Genomic DNA, 19,443 nt, shown 5'->3' on the forward strand with positions numbered 1-19,443 from the left:
TGACTATTAGATTCAATAAAGAGAGTCTGGTTCTTAAGTCCTCGACTGAGACAGCTTTGGAAGTAGGCAAATACACCATCATATAAGTTAAGTCATTGTTCCAGTTACTAAAGCTACATAACTCGTTGTTGAAAAGTGGGTTGTCTACAAGAACCGTATTTTTTTATACTCACAAATTCTGTAGGTCAGGAATTAGGATAGGGAACAGTGAAGAGAGTTTGGGGGGCAGGAGGGAAGACTCAAAGGCTGGGGCTGACCCGATGTCCAGGAGCTGAGATTATCTGAAGGCGAGTTCACTTACGCATCTGGTGCTGAGCTGGGATGACTCTGAAAACCAAGGCTGCTGACCAAAGTGCCTCTCTGGCCTCACCATGTAGCTTCACTTCCGTATAGCATGGCGCCTTGGGGTAAGTGGACATCCTACATGGAAGTGGTCCAGCAGACAAGGCAGAAAAGGCATGGCCTATTACAACGTTGCCTGGGAAGTCACATACTGTCTCTTCCACTGTACTCTGTTGGTAGAAACAGTCAAAACCCTGCCCAGATTCAAGAGCGGGAGAATTAGATTTCACATCTTGATGGGAAGAGGCGAGGTCATATTGAAGAAGCGTACTATGATAGGAGAAAACTTTGGAAATTGCAACCTGACACAGCTATTATACTTTTATATAACTGAAATAAAACTTTCTGCACCACTGCAATTTTTTTTTTAAGATGTTGGGCGTAGGAGTTTATTAATTAATTTATTTATTTTGCTGTGTTGGGTCTTCATTTCTGTGTGAGGGCTTTCTCTAGTTGTGGCGAGCGGGGGCCACTCTTCATCGCGGTGCGCGGGCCTCTCACTATGGCAGCCTCTCTTGTTGCGGAGCACAGGTTCCAGACACGCAGGCTCGGTAATTGTGGCTCACGGGCCTAGTTGCTCCACGGCATGTGGGATCCTCCCAGACCAGGGCTCGAACCTGTGTCCCCTGCATTAGCAGGCAGACTCTCAACCACTGCGCCACCAGGGAAGCACCACTGCAATTTTTTTAACACTAAAATTATGATGTTCAAATTTTCAGAATCCTTATGCAGCTGAGGCACTGGGCTTCTGGAGAGGACAGTGTGCTTTCTAATTATCTTGGGAAAAAGTGGTATACTAATAGTAAATAGTTCCACATACCTTCAAATGCCGCTTTGGGGCAGAAATCAAGGATGGAAAATGTCTCCTTTCAGAATTGGTAGAGCTCCTGCCTCAAGAAGTCTGATCTATCGCAGCACTGCTGTAAAGGCCTTATTTTTTAAATACGTGCTGATGCATTTTCCTGCTTTAGTAATTTGATATTTTTGTTTGTTTGCTTGTTTGTTTTGTAGCCATTCCAACATGTTGCCTCATGGGAATAGAGTGCAAATGCCACCCAAGTAAGGACACAACAGAGGAGCAGTTCCTGTCCTACAGGAAGATGGAAACCCTGCCGGTGTCATGGAGGAATAACAGAGAGGAAGCGGAGAGCAATGATTGGTCAGCTGCGGGGCCCCCCAGCCTTGGGGCTGAATCTGCGGGGATGTGTTGTTAGAAATAACCAGAGAGTTTGGGGGAAGTCCAGAGAAAAGAGGCTTTCCCTTACATTACAGAAGCCCAGGAAATGTCAAGCCTCCTGGAGGATTCCTAAATTCAGAGGAAGATGGTGCCACATGGGAGGTAGTTGAGAATGACTGAGGATGGCGTCCACCCAGGAGAGCCCGTGGGGCACCCACAGCCTCATTCACACCCACAGTTCATAGACCCGCTATTTCCAGGACCGCCATGGGGGATGCGAAAATGCTAAGAGACTCCAGGGCCTGGGGAAGACCTGGGATGGCACTTGGAGACCACAGATGACAGGAACTCCAGGCTTCAGGCACAGCCGGGTCCACAATGTCCAAAGGGGTGACCTCTCAGTAATCCAGCATAAGCTACCCAGTGAGCACCAGGGAATCGTTTGCAGAGACGTCACAAGTAGGCATCAGATGGAGCAAAATGAGACTTGACTACGTACGAACCCTCACAACGACCTCCACCATTCCCACTTTCAAATCATCTGTCTCCTCGAGAGAAAGACGGGCGAAGGGCTGGGAGTGGGATGGGGAGGGAGGCCAGAACTGACTGCACTCAACTTCTGCTATGGTCTGAAGGCTGGTGTCCCCCTAAAATTCACATGTGGAGACCTAACACCCAAGACGATGGATTAGGAGGCGGGGCCTTTGGGAGATGATTACAGCGTGAGGGCAGATCCCCCGTGCAGGGAATCAGTGCCCTAATAAAAGTAGCCTGAGAAAGCTCCCTACTTCCTGCAACATGTGAGAGCGCAGTGAACCGGCAAGACAGCTCTCACCAGAAGGCATCCGTGTGGGTGCCTGGATCCTGGACTTCCCACAGTGAGCGATAAATATATGTTGTTTACAAATTATCCAGTCTGCGGTATTTTGTTTCAGCAGACCAAACAAAGTAGGATAACTTCCCTGAATAGATATTAATCCAGGACAGACTGAGTATATCTTAAAGACACTGTTTATACCAAAAGGTGTTGAAATAGTTTGAAAGGACAAATGTAATTTCACTCCACCAAGCAGAAGCTGGGGTGGAGCAAGAGAGGGGAGGCAAGCACAGGGTGAGCTCAGCTTTAAAACAGACAGCATTCCTTATTATGTACTCTGGACTGTAGTGGTTACTTGTGATCACGCTGCGCGTAGTACGTGTTAATGATCTGTTCGTATAACCCTTTCCCTCCTAGACTGTGAGCTCACTGAGGGCAGGAATCTTCCTCGTGCCTCTTTCTTCTGCCTCCAGTCCTGGCACAAAGGAGAGATCAAACACTTGCCCAGCCACAGCGCCACCAAGTGGCAGAACAGGGAAAACACAGGTCTAGCCAACTCCGGGTGTGGCATTCTGTTTACCTGCTGGACTGTCTCTCTACAGTTTCCTACTGAAAGAATAAAAGACCCCATAGAGATACCAATCTACAGAGAGGACCTCAGGCATAGGTTACTCACGGTGTGTGTAACTAGTGGGTAAATAGGCCAGGTTTAGATAAACAGCAAAAGTCCCAAAGTTTGAAAACTCATTTCCCAGTCATCTTGCTGCCTGGCTGTGTAACTTCACCTTGAGTTATGCAACAGTTATATAATGGAGATCCCCAGCAGAGCACTGCACTTGAAGCTAATTCTGTTTTGTTCAAATGAAACCCAGATTCCAGGTACATAATGACGGCACCCCAGGGCTATTATCAGTGTATATTGTGGCTCTGGTGTTGATAATGAGCATGTTCAAGTACATTCCATTCCTCTCTCTGTTTTAATCTCAACAGCACTCTGGTTACAAAGCAGTGAGCCTGGCCTTATCTCTTCCTCTTCTGTCTGCTTTGGTTCTTTTCAGCAGATTCTTGGGTCAAGGGTGAGATTCCATTCCTGGCTCTCGGCTGTAAGTCACCTGGAACGAATCCTTCTTTGCTTTTCCTGTCCTCAATTGTGCTTTCAAAAAAGGCAGGCTTTGGGACTACTCCATGTTCTGTCCTAGAAAATTTCTTTTCACTCAAGTCTGTAAAAGGAATGTTCCAAACGTGATAACTATATTCCTTTTGGTCACACCCCACCCAGCCATATGTTGTTGTTTTTTCAGCACACTTAGATTTTTTTGCAGGATGGCAATATGTTGTTTTTTTGGGTTGCCGCTTGTTTTGGAGTGCTTTTTTTTAGTCCTGTGGTCATGAGAAACACGCCACAGTTCTGGGATCAGCCCCCTTGACCAGAACCCACAATTCTTGGGAGTTGGCTAATGTCTGACTAAGGAGTGTGAAGGCGGGGAAGGTATGTCTTTTTCTTGTCCTGGTTGGTCTCCAGATATGGAAAAATGGAAGGCAACCATCATTTTGATTCCTAAAAGTACAAATGGTCTCCAACTCCGCCCACTCCCAAGACACCGATGAAGTATTTCTGTGTTTTTGTTATGTGTCTGAGTTCATGTTCATGCACTCATATGTCTGTATTTGTAGAGAGAAGCTTTCTTTCTCGTTTCACTATTTCAATTATTTTTTCTGTGTTATTTCTGTTCTTAAGTATGCCCTAAAGTAGGGCTTATATTTTTCTCCTCCGTGCCTCTTACTTCTAGCTACCTGGAGAAATCATAACAGTAGCACCATTTATTGAAACATTGGCTCTGCATGATCTCCAAATCTCACACCCCTTGCGAGAAAGGAGGGCTCAGAGATCAATCACTTGCCCAGCCACAGCGCCACCAAGTGGCAGATCAGGGAAAACACAGGTCTCGCCGACTCCGGGTGTGGCATTCTGTTTACCTGCTGGACTGTCTCTCTCTCTCCATCCCCTGCCCTTAGCTCTGCCCAGGGAAATTAAATATCTCATTTAGCAGCAGCTCACAATAAAGCCTATCCTGAACCCCATCCACATGTGACCTCTGCCCTTTGAACTTTGGTTCAGGAATATCGTCCATTTATAATCAGACCGCCACTTGGGATATTCACATTTTCGTGTTGCCGACGAGGAATGTGACCTGTCATATCAGAAACAAATGATGTTGCGAACATCAAGCCTTCGGCCACTGCAGCGCCCTGACTGTGCACCCTGAGGCGATTCAGGATGGAGAAAAGCAGGATACTGGCCCTAGATAGTTAAGGTGCATATCAAAGGAATGATCTCCATGAGCCCAGACTCTTGCATCTTCCCATACATAGAAAAGTGCTAAATTCATTAACTTGAGAAGTCTGGTTTTCTTTAATTAACAGTCCTCTTTTGATGTTCTGACTGCCTGGGTTTTATTTTGGTTTTTTGCAAAAACTCCTGTATAGCCTCGCGGCTCCCTTAGCTCTGCAGAGCGCTCCCTCAGAGTCCTCTGAGAGGCTGCCTCCCAGGCTTAAGTCCTCAGCACGTCCACCAAATACAACATGATTCTCAACTTTTAGGCGGTGGATTTTTTTTCAGTCGGCAGTCTTAATTTCCATCACTTACGTAGCTCTCTTAACTACCACAGTTACACTGATAGGCATTTTAAGTGCAGGGGCTTTGGTCTTGCGCATGGTTTTATCCTGCTAAGAGGGCATTATGTGGGCTCCAGAGTCAGACAACCTGAATCTGAATCCACAGCGATTTACTTTTACATTCTCCTCATATGTAAACATGTAACAAGGCCGATCTACAGAGTTATAGGGCGGGTCAAGTAAAATAACTGCCTATAGATGGGGAGTTATACATTAGTCCCTTCAAACCCCCCATTTCGGAGGCAATTCAAGGGGTTCTCCAGGACTTTCTAGAACTGTGGATCTTTATCAATGCACTGCCTCTCCGATGTATTTATTCCCCAGCGTGAATCCTGGAGCGGCACCATGTGCCCGGGTGTCCCGGCACCTGACCTGTGACACAGAGACTGAAATTCCACGTGGGTAGACTTCGTTCTGGCTGGAATACTCAAGAAAGGGAAGAAACACTTTCTGCTGGAAGTTGCTAGTTGTAAATTTAGCTTATCCACTATCATTTCCTGAGCACCTTCTTCATGCCAAGACCTATCTAAATAATTATTCCAACTATTTAGTTAACTGTTAACCAGAAATTTTAACGATTGTTATAGTAATTACTATATGTTTTGAGTTTTATCTATGCAGGTTCTAAGCAGCTTTTTTGTGAGTTGCTTTAATCCTTACAACAACTCTGAAGAGGGCACTATTATTATCCCCACTTTGAAGATGAGAAAACTGAGTGTTTGGGACTTTAAACAATTTACAGAAGTTTGAACGCTAATCTTGAGATGGAGTGGGAATTTGAACACAGGTAGTCTGACATGTCCGCCATACAATACTGATCCTTTTTAGTATTCATGGTCAAGTTGGATTCTTACTACAAGTCTTGGAGGGAGGTGAGATTAGTAGTATTTTGAGATGAGGAAAGAGGCTGGGAGAGGTTAAGGGCTTGTCCAAATTCACTTGCCTTGGAAATAAAAATGCAGGGCTTTGAGCCAAGCCCATGAGACTGGTCCAACTCCAGTCTGGTGCCTTTTCCTCTCTACCATGACTTGGATTCTTCTCCAAGGGGTAAAATGGAGGGATGGGAGGGCAGAAGGAAGGACTCATGTCATTATTCCCCAATCACGTGATCAAGAAATTAATGTCTCTTTCCAGACCCATATTAGGGATGGCAGAAACCTATTTATTTTCACTTTGGTTTCACTGTCAGCTTTCAACTTCTGTGTAAAGTCCTGAGGAGAAGATTTTGAACATCACAGACATACCGGTACACACACACCACTTGGACTAAGTCTTAATTTTAGTTTAGAGTATCCATACTCCACGTCATAAAAACATGTTTCATTTTCCTCTCTTTGAGGAACCTGTGAGTCTGGTGCTGTGGGTGAGGTACAATCCCGCCCCACGTTGCACTTGCTCTCTCAGCTGGGTGTGACAGTGGCCCTGTGGTTCCCGGACCAACTTCCTAATTATATCACAGGCTCTCAGGCAGTTAAGCTGTGATTGTCTACTCTGCTGATACATTTTGTTTTCCCTTGCTAAAAAACAAAAGAGAGAGAGAGAGAGAGAGAGAGAGAGAGAACTTCTCAAGTCATTATTTACCTTGTATTCAGAGATGCTGTTTTGATATGCCCAGGCTGCCATCGATGCTCTGGTTTGGATGCGGCCGGGGCAGGGCCCGAGGAGCTCCACCTGACTGGCCGCCTCCTGCACAGGAAGCAGAGCCCTGGCCATGAACAGCACACGTCCTGTGACACAGAAACTTCAAAGTGCACAGCTGGTCTTTTATGTTGGCTCTGGGACGATCCCAGACTTTTATTCCCCTATTCCTTTGTTCATGATGTTTTCATGGATAAAACTGTCTTTTCCTCCCCATTTTTAATTTTACCTTTTGTAGTCTCACTCACCCTTCAGGGATCAGTAGAATACACAGTGATATGCAGAAAAATAAAGCAGGGAAGCAAAAATAGATTTGGGGGTGGGGAGAGTATTCAATGTTAATTAGAGTGGTGAGTCAAACTGGGAAGGGGATATATTAGGAAAAGCCGGAAGGAAGCCAGGTCGCTGGCAGTAAGGATAAGTGGAGGGTGAATATTTCAGGCCAAGATGAGGCAGATGTCCCAAGGGAACCCAGGAAGCAGCGACAGGCCAGGGGAGGTGCTTAGAGCTGAGGTGGAATTGGGAGGACTGCAGCAGTTGAGGTGGGAGAGGAGAGGATGGGGCCAGATCCTGCGGACCACAGTTAAGAATTTGACTTTCCCCCAGAGTGAGATGGGAGTTACAGGACTTTCATAATATTGGTAGAGGGTTAGTTATTTAGTAGTTAACAGCTTTGCCAGTAACCAGCATCGACAGTCCCCTCTTTGTTACGATTTGAGAAGTGTTCATTTGCTACCGTGTTCAAGATATCTCTCCATTGGTCCTTTGACAATGAGGAGATTAGACTCCTCTGAGCCAAAGACTTGGGTACCAGTCTTATCTACATCCCTACGGTTTGGGTGTCCTGGGGTGTGTCACTTATTCTATTGTTGCTCAGTTTCATCACCTTCAAGATGAGGGTGATGATATCTCTAATTTATCTAATGGGGCATGTAGGAAGAATGACATAATGTTCCTGAAAATGCTTTGAATACAAAGGACTATAAAAATATCATATTACTTTTATTTAGGGGCAGAAAGGTCTCCAGAGAAATGAAAATGCTATCCACAATTGTCAAGCCAGGTAGATAAAACTTGGTTTATCAGGTGGCATAGATATTCATCTAGCTGGGTCCTTAAGGAACATCACCAGGGCGCTGAGCTTTGGTGCGGTACAGTGAGTAACGGTTCTAGAACACAAGCTCTGTTCAGAAGAACATCACAGGCGGTATATTCGTTTCCTAGGGCTGTGTAACAAATTACCACTAACAAGGGGCAGGGGAAGGATGGCTTTAAATAACTGAATTGTATTGCCTCAGAGTTCTGAAGGTCAGAAGTCCAAAATCAAGATGTCATCAAAGTCACGTATCTCCAGAGGCGCTAGAGGAGAAGTCTCCCTTGCCTCTTCCCTCTTTGGGTGACTTCAAGCATTACTTCTAATCTCTTCCCTGTCTTTACACGATCTTCTCCTCTTTTCCTTGTGTATCTTTTATAAGGACACTTGTCAATGGATTTAGGGCCCTCCCACCACCCCCATAATCCTGGAGTTCCTGGACTTAATTACATCTGCAAAGACTCTTTTTCTAAATAAGGTCATACGCACAATTTCTAGTGATGAGAATGTGGATGCGTCATTTTGGGGGGCCACCATTCGACCCACTACTGGGGGGTTCCTGGCAGTAAAAGACAGCCTGGGGACAAGAGCCACTCATGATAGAAAAGCTATGCAAAATGACTGGGCTCAAATTGGTATTTGGCTATAACATGTTCAGAATTGAAGGGTCAGCTCTAAAAGGGTCTTCCTTCTAGGAAACTCAAGCTCTCTCTCGCTCTCTCTCTCTCCCTCTCTCCTCAAATGAAAAAAATTAATAAGCTGTTCTACCTCATCTAATCCTCTGGTTTAGAGTTGCTGTTGAGATAAATTTCTCCAAACCAAAACAGTAGAATTGTGGATGTTAGGGCTTGAAAGGACCATTGAAATGATCTAAGTCAACCTTGTCCTTTTTTTTTTAACCCTAGTGATTTTTTTCAAAGTCACACAGCAAGCAATGAGCCAGACCCTGGAACCTTGGTTCTGGAACCTGTGCGTGTGCCTCCTTCATGACATGCTTTGCTGTGAGCAATTCTTCCTTCTGTCCTTGCCCACTCCTCCGCTAGGTAGAGGAGATTGGATTTACAGCATAACCCTCTACGAAGGAATGGTCCCCTCAATCCTTCTCTAATCCCTAATGCTTAACTCTTTTCTATACTTGATATAGGTGAGGAAGTTGAAAAGTCAGGTAACCATTTTTCCCTTCCTCTTTGTAAATGTTATTTGGGATGTGGTTTTCTGTTTTCTTCTACCTCAGCTAAGATTTCCATTTTCACATCCTGTTATACATTCTATCATAGATGTATATGAAGGATGTTATGGGAACACACCACAGGCAAAGCTAACTCAGCCTTGTTGGGTTCAGGGGAAGGTGGAGGTGACCAGGAATTCACTATCTAAGTGAAGTCCTAAATGCTGAGTAGGAGTTCTCTACATGCCTGGGGACACTGGTGGACGCTGCGGAGAGGGAGAGGAGAGACAGGAGAGGAAGGCATTTCAGGCAGATGGAAAGACATCTGCAAAGACCTGGACTGAGGGAGTAAACTGTGCCTTTTTGGAACTGGCACTGAAGTTCGGTACAGCCCAAGTGTGGAGAGGTGCAGTTATATGTGTGCCTGGAATGGGGACAAGAAGAAGGAATTGTGCTGAAAGATGAGGAAAGAGACGGAGGCAGGGGAGAGCTCCTAAGGGACCATGCATGTCAGGCCAAGAAATCTGAGTTTATCCTGCAGGCAACGGGAAGCTTTTTTTGTCAGGATCAGACTTACATTCCAGTAAAAATGTCTCTGGCATATGTAATAAGGGGATTAGAGATGAAAAAATGATGAAAAGAGAAACACTGTTTAATGGTTTAAGTATGGAAACAGCAACAAGGAATTGATTGTCAGGCACTGTACTAAGTGCTTTGATCGTCTTGTGTAATCCTCATAAGAACCTTATAAGTGCTAATGCTACGTCCATTTTACACACGAGAAAACTGAGGCACAAATGATTACGATCCTGCGGCTGTTGTGTGGAAAACGGATTAGGGAGTCAGCAAAGTGGGTGCAAGCAGATCGGTTAGGAGGATTTTTCAAAGGTCCAGGCAAGAGGTGATGGCAGCCTGGACCAGAGACAGGAGAATGGAGATGAAGAGCAGTGAACACACCTTCGAGATTTTAGAAGCAAAGCCAATAGGATGTGCTGATGGACTACGTTTTTGGAAATGAAAGAATCGAGGATGATTCCTAGGGCGTTGGTTTAAGCGGATGGAATGTGGTGCATTCTGAAGTTGTAAATAGTTGTGTAGAACAAAATGGGAGCCTGGCTTTAGAAATCGTGTTCTGCAGAGTCTAAACTTGGTGTTACCGACGCATGCTATTTATTCTGTGCACACAGAAAAAGGACCGTTCTTTCCCATCCGTTTTCTGCTTTGTTTCACAGAGGCACACATATCTGAATCCTTGTGGGGGAGGTCTCTATCTCTGTCTGTCTCTGCCTTTCTCTCTTTGTGATTATCTGTCTCAGTCTGGTTCCAGCCTGCAATGCATATGAGGTAAACCAACTATGAGTAATATGAACAGTAGTAGCAACAAACTTCCACTTATGGAGACAGAGCCTCTGAATATAACCAGGGCTCCCTAGGAGCTGGGTGACCCCCAGAGGACTCACTCTATATTCAGTTCGAAGAAGGGGGTTTTTTGAGGACATGCCTTTGACTTAACAGACACTGATAGGGCTGCTGGTGTCTGTGCCAGCCACTGAGCGAGCTGTCCCACGCTCAGGCAGCAAGTCCATCGCAAGCCAAACCCAGCCAGCTGGTGACAGAGTCGGGGACTGGCAACTGCAAACACTCAGCCAGGTGTGGCTTTCTCCAGCTGCTCTTGCATCCCCCAATTCACTCCTATCTCCAGCCACCACCCCGTTCACTGCTGTCATTTAGTGACCTAGTTATCATTACATAAAAGGGAAATAAGTATAAGTGAAAGAATAAAGTGACCCCCTGCTTCTGCCTCCCGAGACACGTGAAGAAGGACCTTAGCTGAGAATTTCACTGAGTCCTTATGAGGGGTAACCTTTAAGCTCTATATTTGGGTCATTGTGTGGCAAAGGAAGTGGATATTAAGACGTTCAACTATGGGACCCTTGAACTTATCTGAGTTCTGGGTACTTACATCTAACCACCTATTTTATACTTCCACTAGCCTATGAACAGGCGTCTCAAACTTAACAACCTAACAGAAGCCTGGAATTCCCCCCAATCCCACTGCCATGCCACTGGGGCCACAGTCAACAGAAAGGATTGTGTTGAGGATTTCCAGACAATGACCAACAGCAAAAGAGATGGTGATCCAAGGCCAAGCTGGGAGTGACGAAGAGGAACCTACGCTTGTAAGGACGGGTACCGAGAAGCCCACATAAGAGGGACAAGGCTGCAGCCACCAGGATCCCACTGCATATTGAAGGATGAAGAATATTGATGACGGAGCGAGGGGGAAGCAGACCCTTGGCCACACTGGGCCCTCCTGTTCAGGTTGGACCTTTCAATCTCAACTTTCCTTCTCACGCTCTGCTTGAATTTGCCAATATTTGTTCAAATGTGTCTTCAGCAGGACCAGTTACATGGTTTGTGAGGTCCAGGGCAAAATGAACATGGGGGGCACCCTATTTAAAAATCATTAAGAACTTCAAGATGGCGACAGCAAGTATTAAACCAAGTTCAGGGCCCTTCTAAGCGGGGGCCTGTGTGACTGCCCAGGGCACACACCCGTGAAGCCCACCCTCCTCTGGGTTTAGAGCACCAGCTCTTGCAGCCAGATGCCACTCACCCTCCCTCTTCATGTCAGCTGCTTTTCTGAGACCCCTTCACTATTCTGTTTCTTAGAGTTGTGACTATCTTAGTGATATAAAAATTTCATTTATATTCAGCTTTTGATTGTTTTTGTCTTGAAGACTGAGAATGGATTTAGATAAATTTTAAGGAGTTATATTCCTGCTGACAGGAAACACGAGGAGTCTTCTCCAGCCACACCCTGGACATGGCGATACCAAGGAGGCAGCACGGCGGACCTTTCACCCCACCTAGTGTCAGGATAACCCACAGCGGTCTGTGTGCAGGTCGCTTCTCAAATCCACACTAAGGTCACAGGGCTTGTTCCAAGAGCACTCTCTTCCCTCCTTTATTTATGGTCACTTTAACATGACCATGCTTGTTGACTAAGTCAGTGCATGGGGATAAACAGAACTCCAATCACAGTCTTAAAGGTCCAGAGAGAACGATCCCTTAGAAATAGTCACACACTGAGGTCCTCTTTAAAAATGCTCTGCTTTAGAACGCAGAGAATGTCTGAGGCCTTCATCACAGAATGTTCCAGAAGATGGGAAAGACCCACGGATAAACACGTACACTCTCTCTCTCTCTCTCTCTACCATTCAAAGCTTCTTGAGATAGGGGTTCTTACCATCTCATTCATAGACTAAAAAAAATCAATCTTCTTAAAGACATTCAGTTTTACTGCATGCAACACTTTTGGGGAGAAGATTTCCCTTCGGCCTTTGCCCTTTTTGACAAGTAACATGCACCCCAGTCTTTCCTTTACTCATAGCAAGGCCACTCTGTCACTGGACATGGGGTCATTTCCCCCGTCTCTCTCCTCCTTATGTATGTTCCAATCTACCCCTGGGCATTAAGGCAACATGACATAAGAATCTATTTTCTAAATTTGCATAAAATGAGAACTTCACAGATGGGCAGCACATGCTTCTCATAAGTCCAGTGTGAAAATGGCTCGATAGCACTTGTCGCTACACACATTCTTTCCACATTTCTGGCACCCGTACATCTTAAACAAACAGGAATTGCGACAAGCAAAACAGATGGGCAACAAAAAAAAAAGTTTCCAAGGCACGCATCCCAAAATTCTTCCTTGAACATGGTACTGTATCACTTGTCACAATAAATCTGAAAGTAGTTTGGGTATTAACAGACAGTCTTTGCTGGAGGGGGAAGCTCAAGATATTCATTTCCATAACTCAGGAAGCAACGCTGGGAACACCTTTGCCTCCCCTAATTATGGGGAGACAGGCTCCAAGCCACCCTCTGTACACTGATGGCTTGCTAAGAGCGCAGGAAGCTTCCTTTGGTGTCCTCTGCTTTTGTCACTACACAGAAATAAAAGTGGTATAACTAGAGACCAGGAGCGGACCAAAGCATATTTCATGTTCCTCACGTTGTCAAACGTATTTCTTGATTTATCTGAATCTCCGCTCTTCCAGGTAGCTTCTACCCAAACTCAGGCACCTCGTCCCAGAAGAATGAGACAGAGTATGCGGGCAGTGTCTGCAACATGTGCATCTAACTCCATTTCTTCTCAAGAGTTACAGGCATCAGGAGAGCTCTAACCAAATTTCTAAATTTCTGAAAGTACTTGGAAGGAAACTGAAAGAATATTTGATGAGAAGTTATGAAACCAGGGCTTGGGTCCTACCTTTATCACAGGTTACCTGAGTGGACTTAGCAAACCACTTACCCTCCCTGGGCTTCTGTGGTTACCTGTCTAGTTGGTCCATCACACAGTCCCCTTCCCCACTGCTATCCTGGCAATTTGTCCCTTAAACCCTAGGACTTGGAGAACTTTGGAGCCAATGTCTGTTCAGAGTCACTACCACTGTTCCGGGTGCCGATTGCTCTGGGGGCCAGGTCAACAGAGGTGCTAGCACCTGTGTTGGGACCAGAGCTCCCACGTGTTTGCTCCACACCTCGACAAGTCCTCTCCTCCCCAAGACCCCCACAGCTGAAGGCAGCCCGCCGAGCCTAGAGACCGCAACCGTCATAGTCTCAGCCCATTTTCCAGATCTAGGAGTTTTAACTTGTGAGGGGCACCAGAATTTCAACCTAAGTCTCCCATTTTTCAGGACAACCATTATTCTTCTGCCCCGAAAACCACAGGCAACGATGCTCGTTGTTTACCTCTCTAAGCAGAGGACGTGACAACCCAAGCCACAGCTCTCCAGGAAGCCTTATTGGTTTGACCTGGAGGCTTATTACAGAGAGTTTATCAGAATGAAGTCATAATAGTTTCACCTCTAGAAACTGAAATTGCTAACAACCTTCTAAAAGGTAGTTTTTCTAAAAGTTTTTTTTTAATTTGCTATGCACACTATGTTTAAAAGTTAAACAAATAAAAAATAACTTAAAGTTCCCCAATTAATCACAGCTAACACATATTGGTGTTAGCATATATGATGTATCAGACACTGCACCAAGTCCTTTACGTTAATTACTTATTTAATCCTCTTAACAACCTATGAAATAGGTAGGTATCAATACAATTATCATCATCCCCATTTTACAGATGGGAATATTGAAGCATGGAAGGCTTAAGGAATTGCCCTTGGTCACACAGCTAGCAAGTGGGAGATCCGTTTTCAATCCTGGGTAGCCTGGTTTAAGAATTAATATTCCAGCTGGGTTTTGTTGTCATTGTTGTTTTGTTTTTGTTGGTAGTCTTATTGTCCTTTTGCATGTTTTATGACATGAAAAAATTTTCAAAGATTGAAACCGGTTTATATTTGATCTAATCCTTTATCTTCCAACACAGTTATGGTCTTCTATGATGAAAACTGATGTTGAATTGAAGCCTCTGGAATTCAACGAGATTCTTGGTCATCAGAGTAAGATGTTCTCTGTCTTCTACTTACTAATGAAATGAATTGTTTTAAAAAAATGTTTTAAAAAAGTCTATAATAAGAATTAAAAGCAAAGGGAATTTCTAAATAACTTTTGTACCATGTTTATATATGTGCAATATATCACATATTTTGATCAAAAATTTCCCTTTTGCAGTGCAATTTTGTTGTGCTAATGCCAACTGGGTTTGCATTGCTGCTGAGGGTGGGCAGCGACACAGACACGCACCAGATACATGCGGGGGCAAAGGAAGTCAGTGTAGACAGACAGCTTGTCGTGGACAACCCCCGTGGTGGGCAGTCTACCAACGGACTGTCGTAGCTCACCAGGGAAATAATTAAATATCCTGAAAACGTTTTCTCAAAACCTGCATTTCTAAAGTCTTCATCCCAGTTAAAGCATTCAGATTTAGGGTATTTTCAATACGAAGTCATTTGTTTGATTCATTAGATTAACTTTCTAAATTCCAAATTCACCTCAAAAACTGCGTGTGAGAAAATGTCAGTGTGACATCATGGTAGGCCACAGGGGACAAATTCCAACCATTCAGAACGCTATGGTGGAATCTTTCCTTCCTGTTTGCAGGAAAAGGCAAGCTCAGGGAGCCAAATCCCTCACCCAGATAATTAGCAACTATCCAATCTGTTAATTGAGGATGTGTGTGCCAAACCTTCCTGGCAACCTCAGTCAAACGGTTGTAGGTGGTCAGTCAGTCAGCGGGAGCCGTGCAGTGCCAGTGTGCTCGGCCCTACATTAAGAACTTTGCATTAAAGACAGTTCAGATGTGCTCTTTGACCTGGAAGAATAAATGTGCTAAATTGTGAGGAAATTGGCTGTTCTCAGTCGTAAATTTGGTAATGCTAAGAGCAAAATGATTTCATTAACCTTAGCTCTTTTTATGATCGTCAGTGAAAACAGTGACTCCCTTCTCTCTTTTCACTGTAACTTGGAGGACATTTTCAAGAATCAGGTGCTGCTGTGTCTAAACACAGATAAATAAGCACAGGTGGAAAGGTAATGGGGACAGGACAGAGTCAGGGAAGGGACAATGGTACCATTCACAGTGGGGATTTTTCAGAAGACTCCTCTAGGTTTCCGGAGTATTTCTACAGCTTTATATGTAATCACCTGCTCTCTTCCTACTGACCATACACAACCATCACACGATTAATGTGGACATCTCCAACTAGAAAGGTACCTTAGAGGAGAAAGACAGTGACCTAGGGAAGGAAGTAAGCCTGGGTGAGGAAAACTAAATGCCACCAGAATTGTCTGCACACAAAGTATGGACCCAAGTCAGTTTACAGAACGATAATTATCAAGTTTTTGGTATTCCAATACAAATGTAGCTATGTCTTGGCCAAAACAGAAACCTTCTTTTACTGTTTGGAGAGTGATCTTTTTGCTCCCAGGAACAAAACGTGCATTGTTTGGTTTGAAATGTGTTTCTAAGAGTCGGAGGTTGACCTGCTCAAATCATTATGGATTTGAACTCATAATGGAAAAGAGAGCATATAATGGAAAATGTGAAGGCAAGTTCAAGGTTAAAAGTGACCTGAACTAGAACAGAAGTCTTGCCTGCCAATTGTGAAAAAAGCAATTATGTAACTGTGTACATTGGACAAAGACCCATGATGAAGAAATCTGCATGGGAGCCTTTCAAAATCAAGGTCAGCCTTAGTGAGTTCCAACTTGGTAGTAAAACCATGTTTGTCACACGTGTGAAAAGCGAGTAAGACGCAGCCACAACTTATGTGCATGTGCATACCTCAACTGTAACACATTTGAAGGGTTTGTAGTGTGTTGTTAACTACTTTACAGTTTAAAAAAAATAGTACTTGACATTTGGAAGTGAAATGATATGTGCAAAACATTAGTCAGATGGTGCTTCTTGGTTTGTGAATGAACTGTATGTAGTCTGAACAAATTCGATCCAAAGTTTAGCGCCATCAACTTTTCAGTCGGGGCCCACAAACAATACACTCCCAAAGCATCTGATAGTTTAACTCTATCAACCACCCAAATCAGTAAAATTGCTGATAGCACATTGGGAACAGGAGGCAGCTTACTAAAAGAGAGAAAGAAAAAAATCCCTCGAGAAGGAAATGACAATCTATACTGCAAGGATTAGACTTGCTAGAATACAAGCCCCAGATCCCCATGGGTCCTCTTCTCACATCAGTCTTCAAACGGGCTGAGATTTGAAGGGCCCTTCTGTCTTCAGAGACAGGTTGGCATGTGGACAAGCAAACCTAAACCGACACCAAATGGGCATCCCAGCATCTGTGAGCACGCTGTATGGTTATTGATTTCCACTACCATCCTATGGCAATCCGTGAGAGCACAAAGTGATGTCAGCACAAAACAAATTCCTTCACAAATTGGGCAGAATGTCCTTTAGTGCTACATGTAAAACGCTGAATATATAGGTTTATTTGTATGTTATACATGGTGAGTCATTAATGCTAACAAACTCTTGAACTAGTTCCCCAACTCATAAATGGGTATACTTTTAAGCAATTTTAATGGATTTCTACTGTTCTAAAGAAAGTTTTATTCATTTTCTAAGGCTGCCTTAGCAAAGTACCACATACTGGGCAGCTTAAAACCACAGACATTTATTATCTCACAGTTCTGGAGGCTAGAAGTCCAAAATCAAGGTGTCAGCAGGGCTGCTCTCCCTCTGAAACCGGTAGGGGAGTCCTTCCTCGCCTCTTCCTAGCTTTGGGGGAATCTCCTGGCAATCTTTGTTGTTCCTTGGCTTTTGCAGCCATACAACTCTACTCTCTTCCTTCATGGTCACATGGCCATCTTCTTATAAGAACACCAGTCATACTGGGGTAGAAGACACCAGTGATACTGGAGTAGGTGGTCCCTTACTTCTGTATGACCTCATCTTAAATAATTACATCTGCAATGACCCCCTTTCCAAATAATAAAATCACATTCTGAAGTACTGGTGTTGGGATATCAACATATCTTTTTATGGTGGAGACAATTCAACCCGTAACGAAAGTAAACCTTGAAATAGCCCTTCATGTGTTGCCAAGTCTAATAGAAACTGTAGAAAGCCTTTAGCTCTACAAGCTGTTTGGCTATTTGGTCAAAGGGCTTTAATGTCTCTGGATATTTCTTAAAGTATGAATTTTCCACAATAATTGTCAATATCTCCAATCTAGAATTAGGTGTTGATCAGAGTAGAAAAGATCTCTAAGCAGCAGAAAATAACTTTGGGGTTCTCACATCTCCCAGAAGAAGTTATTTATAAAACCGTTGACTACAATGCTATGTTGAGCCATATGTTTTTTTTTTTTTATTTGAATCACAATTTTTATGGACTGCCTGACAGGGCTATCTTTTCACATGATCTAGAAAGAAAACCCTGCGTGATGATGAGGAGGAAGTTTTTAGTTTAGTCCTTTCAAATCTATAGTTAGAACTGAATATTTTATTTTTAAATAATTTATTAATTTGGGTTTTGATTTGTATTCAGCCAGGGATCTTTTGTGGTGTGTTTCTTGCAAATACAAATACTATAATGAAGATTTACCACTGAGAAGGAGTTAAAACACTAAGCAACTGAACAAGTGGGAAAGAAGCTTAAGAAAGACATTTTTGTGAATCAAAAGACGATTGTTTTTAATTTTGAAAGAAAAGCACCAGATTATTGTTTTCTTCTTGGGATCAAAAGAGGAGTGGATCAGAAAGTTCACCGTGTGCTTATTTAATGTGCTTTCTTATTGAACATTTCCATGTAAAGGAGGCTGCAAGTCTGAACAAAAATCAGCAAAACATGTGCGATTGACTATTCCCTGCCTGACACTTAGTGGTAACTTGGAAGAACTGCAGCTTTTGACCTGTGGGAGGGAACTCCATGGGAAACCACAGGGAGGAAACACATGGCTTCGGAGTTTATTGTTCTTTGCATTCACATGAACCCGAATGCATCACCAAGAACTGACCCTAGAAAGCTGAAAGGCGGGTTGTGGTAACAGAGCCTAGAAAATGTCTGATTCCCTGTCATGCATCACAGAGAGATTGAAAAGTAGGAGACAAAAAAATGTGTTTTCATATTTGGCTTTTTAATATCACTTCACTTTTCTCATCTGATTATTTTATGAAGAAAATAATGAAAATCAACATAGAGCTTTGCAATGAAAAGAAAAAAGTCAGGGCAAGAACTTAAAAAAACAAACAACAACAAAAACTAGATGGGATTGTAAATGGGTATCACCTTTCTGAAGGCCTATTTAGCAATCTGTATGACATTTTTTTTTAAGAATCTTTTTTTTAAGAATCTTGTTATGGACTGAACTTGTGTGTTCCTCCCTCCCCGCCCCCTGCCTCCACATCAAATTCACAGGTTGATATCTAATCCCCAGAGTCATGATACTTGGAGGTGAGGGCTTTGGGAAGTGATTAGGTTTGAGGATGGAGCCCCCAAAATGGGATTAGTGCCCTTATAAGAAGAGGCCAGAGGGCTAATTCGCTCTCTTTCCCCTGTGTGAAGATACAGCGAGAAGTCAGCAGCCTGCAGCCTAGAAGAGGGCTCTCACCAGAACTCTGATCTTAGACTTCCAACCTCCAGAACTGGGAGAAATAAATTTCTGTAGTTTATAAGCCACCCAGTCTGTGGTACTTTGTTATAGCTGCCTGAGCTGGCTAAAATACTGCTCACTTCCAAATTCCACTTTTATAAATTTATCCTGATGAAATTTATCTATTTAAATATTTAAGGATTTGTATATAATGATGTTGATGACCTCATTACTTTTTAGCAAAAATTGAGAAAAAAACCAAATATGTCCAATAATGGAAATAAAAATGAGGCAAATTTCTTTATCATGAATACTATTGAAGTAATTTTGTGTAAGGATCTTAATGCCATAAGAAAATGTTCATATACTTTTAACAAAAATATTGGCTACAAAAATAATCAAAATTTTGTAAGAAAACATATGTAACACATTATACTATACATATAATATGTCAAATTACATATATGTAATATATGTGTAACACAGACAGGAAAAAAACCTAAAATGATCTAAATC

Source organism: Delphinus delphis, chromosome 17 (assembly GCF_949987515.2).
Source record: "Delphinus delphis chromosome 17, mDelDel1.2, whole genome shotgun sequence".
NCBI lineage: Eukaryota > Metazoa > Chordata > Mammalia > Artiodactyla > Delphinidae > Delphinus > Delphinus delphis.